Consider the following 6856-nt stretch of genomic DNA (forward strand, 5'->3'; position numbering starts at 1 on the left):
GGTGACATGAGGTCTGGGTACAGAAGTTGCATTTGGAAGGCTCTCAAGATCAACATTAGGGGAAGGAAGAAGAAGATGACAGGATTAGGGTGGGGGTGGGGAAGCTGGGCTTTGAGAAAAATTCAGTGAAGGTCACAGCTGGTCCCCAAGTGGAACTTGGACCATTATGATGGTCCAAATTAGTTTGACATTTTTGTGTTCTCTCTGTGTGTCTGTCTGTCTGTCTGTCTGTCTCTCCGTGTGTGTGTGTGTGTGTGTGTGTGTGTGTGTGTGTGCGTGTGTGTGTGTAAGTGCATTCATGTAGGCCAGAGTACAGTTAGGTGTCATGCTCAGAAACATAGTCGACCTTCTTTTCTGACAATCTCTCATTGGTCTGGAGCTCACCAATTATGCTGGAAGAATTGGTTGGCCAGTGAGAGCCAGAGTTCTTACTGTCTAGACCTCCCCAGGAGAGAGATTGGAAACCTATGTCACTAGGTTTTGGTTTTTTAACTGAAACCTCTGGGGATGGAACTCTGATACTCATATTTTAAGACAAAGATTTGTCAATTGACTGTACCCCCATCCCTGGTCCAATAACTTGTAGAGGAGAATAACATATTTCTATCTGCAGGAGCTGCAGGCTATCTATGAGATGGCAGGAGTGGCTTGCAGGTAGAGTAATTTTGGGTAAAGATGAGCACAGAAGGCTTGCAACCAGCCATACTTCTAGTATCAGGGAGCACCTGTTTCTCAGGTCTAGAGAGTCCAGGAATGCTCAACAAGTCTGCCACACTGGCTGTAGATTGTTCATTAATTGTCACTAGGCACTTGCTCAAAATAGATTTGAAATACCTTCCAAATAAAACCCAGAGACAGTTTACTGCTGCATTTAAAAAATCCATCTAATTACCATTTTTATTACATACTCTGCTGTTAAGAAGAAAACATAATAAAGAGCTGGTGGAAATATACTTAGTATGTGACTAACATAACTGAGGTTTCTAATCCAGTATTAATTGCACTTAATATGAACAGCCCATCCCACCACCTGTATTTTAAGGGATCTATGTGTGCCTTTGTCTCAATGAGATGTACTCAGATATATTTTATGATCAAAATTGATGTTTTGCATATTCATGAAAGTACTCTGTTTTTTAAAAAGCCCATGTCAGGCACCATGGGAAATACAAAAAAGAATCATGCCACCTCGTAAGCGGCTAAGTGCAGCTTAAACATGTGCACAGTATTTAGTTGTAGCAGATGTCTTGTATTTATAGTACACATACAGGGACATACCATGCACATGCATGCAGAGGCTCAAGCATGACATCGGGTGTCTTTTTCTGGCCCTTCCTGCTTTATTGCCTTGAGACAGGGTCAGCCACTGAATTGGAAGCTCACTATTTTGGCTAGGCCCATTGCCCTGGGAGTCCTCGGGATCAGCCTGTCTCTACTCCCAGTGCTAGGCTAACAGGCATGCGCAATCAGGCACAGCATTTTATGTTGGTGCTTGGAATCTGAAGCCAGGCCACTTACGCTTATATAGCAGGAATTCTTACCAATACAGCTGTCTCCCCTGGCCTGCAGGTGACTTTTCAAAGGGGTTTTGTGGCAGAATAGCCAGAGCAGTGGTGCGTTCCGACATGCTCACCTGCCTGCTTTCAAGTTGGAATTCTGCTGCTTCCTTTTGCTGTGACCTTTCTGTGCCTCACTTCCTTCTTTTATCAGATGGACTTAATAATATATTTAAGGTAAGCTAATGGGGGGGGGGTTAGATGATTAACAGACAGTTGTGATCTATGTCTACTTAGTGTGAGAAACATAGTTTTATTTTTCTTTTTGAAAATCAGGTAAAGGACTTCCAACCTCTTCTTACAATTTTAAAAGATTAAAGTTTAGATTTTCATGGAGGGTAGCCAGAGTCACAAAGGGATCACAAGAGCTGGTATGATATGTTACATAAAGCCATGGTTTGAATATGGCTTTAGCGTGTACCACTGGAGCCATGGACCAAAATATAATTCCTATTGTTAACTATTAAGAGACCACAAACTTACTATGAGATGAACATTTGGGATCATATATGATAGCCACGGAGAAGTGCCATGATTGAAAATGGGCGGCTCTATAAGAAAAAGGAGACCAGGAGATATATATGTGTGTTCACTCCCTGTTTCTTGTCACGTGATGTCCCACATCACCTCAGTACTTTACTCAAAATAAATAAATTTTAAAAAGCCATCACCACCAGCTTTTTACCTTTGATTCCCCAGAACTGTGAAGTGAACTTGTTTATTTATAAAGTTGCCCAGACTCAGCCATTTCATTCTAATATCACTAAACAGACTGTCAGGCATATCAAGGAGCATTGAGTCCTCTTCTGTGACCCAGGTGCTGTATTCCCTGCAGATGGCATCTTCCTGAGATTTGCTAATCCCTGGCCGCAGACAGTGAAGCTGGGCCTCACTGCCCATTGTCTGTCAAACCCCATACTCTTTCCCTCTCTTCAGGAAAATTCATACAGGGAGATGTATAAGTTACCTATGGGAGGAGAATAGGATGTCAACTCACTTTCTGACACGTCCTTCATCTTACGCAAATGACTATGTATCAATCCCAGTGTTTTTCTACTTACTTAACTAATAGTCTCAGGTATCCTAAAGCCCTCCCACACTTAATGTTTGAAGTAGTTTCAGTTGTGCAGAACGTAAGCAACTCTGCCAAACTGATGTTAACATGGGAGTGAAATATCAAGAATTACCCCAAACCCTCTCTTTTCTTTTTTTCATTTTTATTTTAGAATATTCTTTCTTTCTTTTTTTTTTTTTTTTTACTATTTTCTTATTTTTTACGTCAAAATGTCCAGAGATAGCTCCGGTTGCAGGGTTTCAGGGTGCTTTTTTTTTTTTTTTTTTTTTAATTGGAAAACAAATGCATTCTTTGTAGTTATATTGCTTGCATATCTGTATTTTACTTTCTAGGCACCTTTTTTCCAGTCTATTAAAATGGTAAGACACTTCTGTCAAAACTATTGTGACATCCCCAGAGACCACATGCTGAGCAGGCTAAACGTACACTGTGTGGGGCTGTTATATTGGATGATATGAAACTACAGACCCTGTGAAATGACATTTTCCGTGATAGATATAACATCAAATGAAATCCTGAACTGCCCAGATGCAATTCAAGTGGAAATAAGTTAGAAAATGAAGATGAAATTTAGAAACCATGGACAGTAGTGTAATGATAATAAGAAAGAAAACAGCATGACTGTACTTTATGTCATGGAAAGCACACCAACCATTCCCATAAGCATCTGGAACATTTTCTTCTAATAAAAGGCTATTGTAAATATTTACTTAAAAATATAAAGAATTAACCCTGAGGTAAAACCAACCCAATATAAAACTTTAAATCTCAAAATATATATCAGATATATTTGTTGAATATTTATTATGTATATAATTTACAAACATGTATATACTTTTTAATATAATTGTCAACATGTATACCATTATTAAAATTTAAGTTTGAACACATTATTAGTTTGTTGTGCATAACTTAGAGAGAGATGTGCAATGTGAGCACTCAACATCTGTTTATTATATATATTTACATTCTTTAAAAAAAAGTAGGAGTGCTTCTTCGAAGAATGTTTCTCAGGCTCTTAGGGCAAATGATAGCTGGGTTCTTGCAACACTGGCCTCATCACAACAGTTTCATTAGCCTTTCACCACACAGTCTTGTGTATGCATGTACTCTACTATGTACTGTGTGTGAATTAATTGACTGGACTCATGAAGAGTGGTACTGTAAGTCATGCTTACTTAACACTCTGTAAGGCACATCACATCTTCCTTAAGCTTAGTGACAGTACACAGAACTTCAGCATCATTTTCTGGTACTATTTCAAATAAGATGATGCTCAGAAAAGTAAAATTCAGGGCACAAAATATGCTACTTGTTTACAGTATGAAAACTGGAAGAAAAAAGCCGGAGTAGCATTCTATTTGACTGTAGTTTTGAACACCTTCATTGAGTGACTTATTTTTTCAAAACTATACATGCTTATGAGTGATCATGAAAAGAAAAAACCTCTTATTCTCCTTACATTTTAAACTGCCTTTCAGTGCAAACCCTGCACTGAAACCGCACACAGAGACATAGGCACATTTATGTAGCCTGTTCTTGGACCATAGCAACTTATGTCTTCTTTTATATATGTATATATACTTTTTATTACTGTCAGGGAATGTGAACAAATGAAATACTGAACAGTCAAGTTATTACATTGAAGAACGACCCTTGCATTTTTGACAATATAATCTAAAATAATTATTGCCATGCCCTGCCTCTCAGAAATGATTCCCTTCGTGCTTTCAATAATGAATAAAGATATGCACATGTAACATGCCTTTAACATAAATCCATAGTTCAATATTGTCTCTTAAAATAACTTTAATTTTATAGTGCTGTTATTCAAATTATCTGCCTTAAATAGAAAGTATCTAGTATACCTAGTAAAAAAAATTGAGAAAAACACCATAATGTCTTTTTTAAAAACCCTGCTGTTGCTTAGAATACTGCATGAACAATTCCCATCTGCAAACAGTTATTTATTGCTTAGCTATTTTTAGAATATTTTTTGGATGCATCTCTCACAGTAGCCTCTGGGCACACTTTCAGGGTTTAATAACTAGCTTTCCTAGTATAGATTACACACAACATAGAAGACAACATAAACACAGGATGCATCCACATACGTCAGCACAGAACCATGCACAAACAAACAGGTGTACCTTCTGTCCAGAGTGGAGCAAACCATGGGGTGACAGAAGGATTCCTTAAAGTGAAGGAATCTGAGTTCTTGTCAGTAACCAAGGGCCATTTCTTTATTCAGGGCAGATGGCTTGTTTCTGGGCTGTGCCTTGTGTCTAGAACTGTTGGTGAGGCTACAGGGTTTATGCTATGAACTGCAATTATTACCTCTTAAAACATTAAAAACATAAAAGCGCTGCACATTGTCAGTGTAAGATAGTAAACTATACACCAGTGCAGACTGTGAAAATGCTTTCAAGTATACTGAGTACCACACTCTGGCGGCGGTGCATGATCCCCAAGCATCTTCCAGGTTGTTTTTGCTTGATCTTTGGGTGTTTGTTCTATCGCAGGTTCTTATTATACAACTGGGTTGTCTTCAAATTCATGGTGCTCTTCTTGCCCAGCCTCCTCCATGCTTGAATTACAGATATACACCATGGTCACTGTTTTCTTTCTGTTTCTGTGATAAAACACTAAACAAAAAAAAAATGTGAGAAGAAGTTATTGATTCATCCTGCAGGTTTACAGTGGAACATGGAGGGAAGCCAAGGCAGGAACTCAAGGCAGGAATCTGAAGAAGGTAGTGGAAGAACATCGCTTACTGGCTCCCTCTGCTTTACTCCTCTTTCTTGTTTCATTTGCTTTCTGTCTTACTTCTTCTTCTTTTACTTCTTTTCTTTCTTCTTCTTCTTCTTCTTCTTCTTCTTCTTCTTCTTCTTCTTTTTCTCTTCTCTTCTTCCCTCTCTTCTCCTCACTCCTCTTCCCTTCTCCTTTTCTCCTCCCTCCTTCCTCTTGCCCCTCCATCTCTCCTCTTCTCCTCCTCCTTCTCCTTCTGTTCTCCTTCTTTCCCTCCTCTTCCTCCTTATTCTTGTCCTCTCCTCCCCCTACTCTCTACTCCTCCTTCTTCCCCCTATTTCCCCTTCTTTTTCAAGACAGGGTTTCTCTATCCTGGAATTCACTCTACAGACCAGGCTGGCCTCAAACTCAGATCTTCCTGTCTCTGCCTCCCCAGTGCTGAGATTAAAGGCATGTGCCACCACCGCCTGGCAACTCGGCTATATTTCTTATACAGCCAGACCAATCTTTGAGGGAATAGCACTGTCAACAGTGGAAATGGGCTCTCCTATATCAATTAACAACTAAGAAAATATATCAGGCCCACCTCAAGTAGGAAATTCCTCAATTGAAATCCCTTTACTCAAGTGTTTATATGTTGTGCTCAGTTAATAGTTGAATCTAGCTATGACTGCCACCAGATTTGTCCCAATATCTTGAAAGAAGCAGATATACCTCACCAACATTAATGTCCTGGACATGGCTTGGCCTTTCCTGGTGGTTAATTATAATTTTAAATTTGGATGGACTTAGAATCACTATGAAAACATATCTCTTGCTATGCTATGTCTGTGAGGTTTAACCGAAGAAGGAACATCCACTTTGAACATGCATAGTATCATCCATGTGTTGAGAAACTGGGCCGAATAAAAAGGATAACGTAAGCTGACAATCCACATCTAACCCTTTCTGTTCTCTCACTGAAGAGATACAGTGTGACCCCCTGCCTTGTGGTTCTGCCTCTGTCTTCCTAGAATAATGGATCATATCTTCAAACTGTGAGCCAAAAGCAGCCCTTCTTTCCTCCAGTTAATTTAGTAAGATATTCTATCAAAGCAAGAAGAAAAGTAAATTTTGTATTTCTGTTCAGAAAATTTCCTCCCATTTGTATCACAAATGAGTGACTCTCCCAAGGGTACAGGTAACTTGACAAATTAAGTCTGCAGTCTATGATTGAGTTACCTGGTTGGAAAAGATGAGCTAACTTAGTTACATTCTTCTTTTTGAGTGTATTGTTCAATGGTAATGTAACAAGGGGCTAAATCAGCTATTCAGGGCTTCGTGCATAGATGCGGAAAGACAGATTTTGTGGAAGGTAAAGATGATGCCTAAGAAGAAATAGAAATGGAAAGAAACAGAACAAGGGAGAAGATAAAAGAAGGGGAGAAAATAGGAAATGGAAAAAGAGGGAGGAGAGAGGACGAGAGAGGAGGACAAG

This window comes from Acomys russatus, chromosome 4, assembly GCF_903995435.1.
Source record: "Acomys russatus chromosome 4, mAcoRus1.1, whole genome shotgun sequence".
Classification (NCBI taxonomy): domain Eukaryota; kingdom Metazoa; phylum Chordata; class Mammalia; order Rodentia; family Muridae; genus Acomys; species Acomys russatus.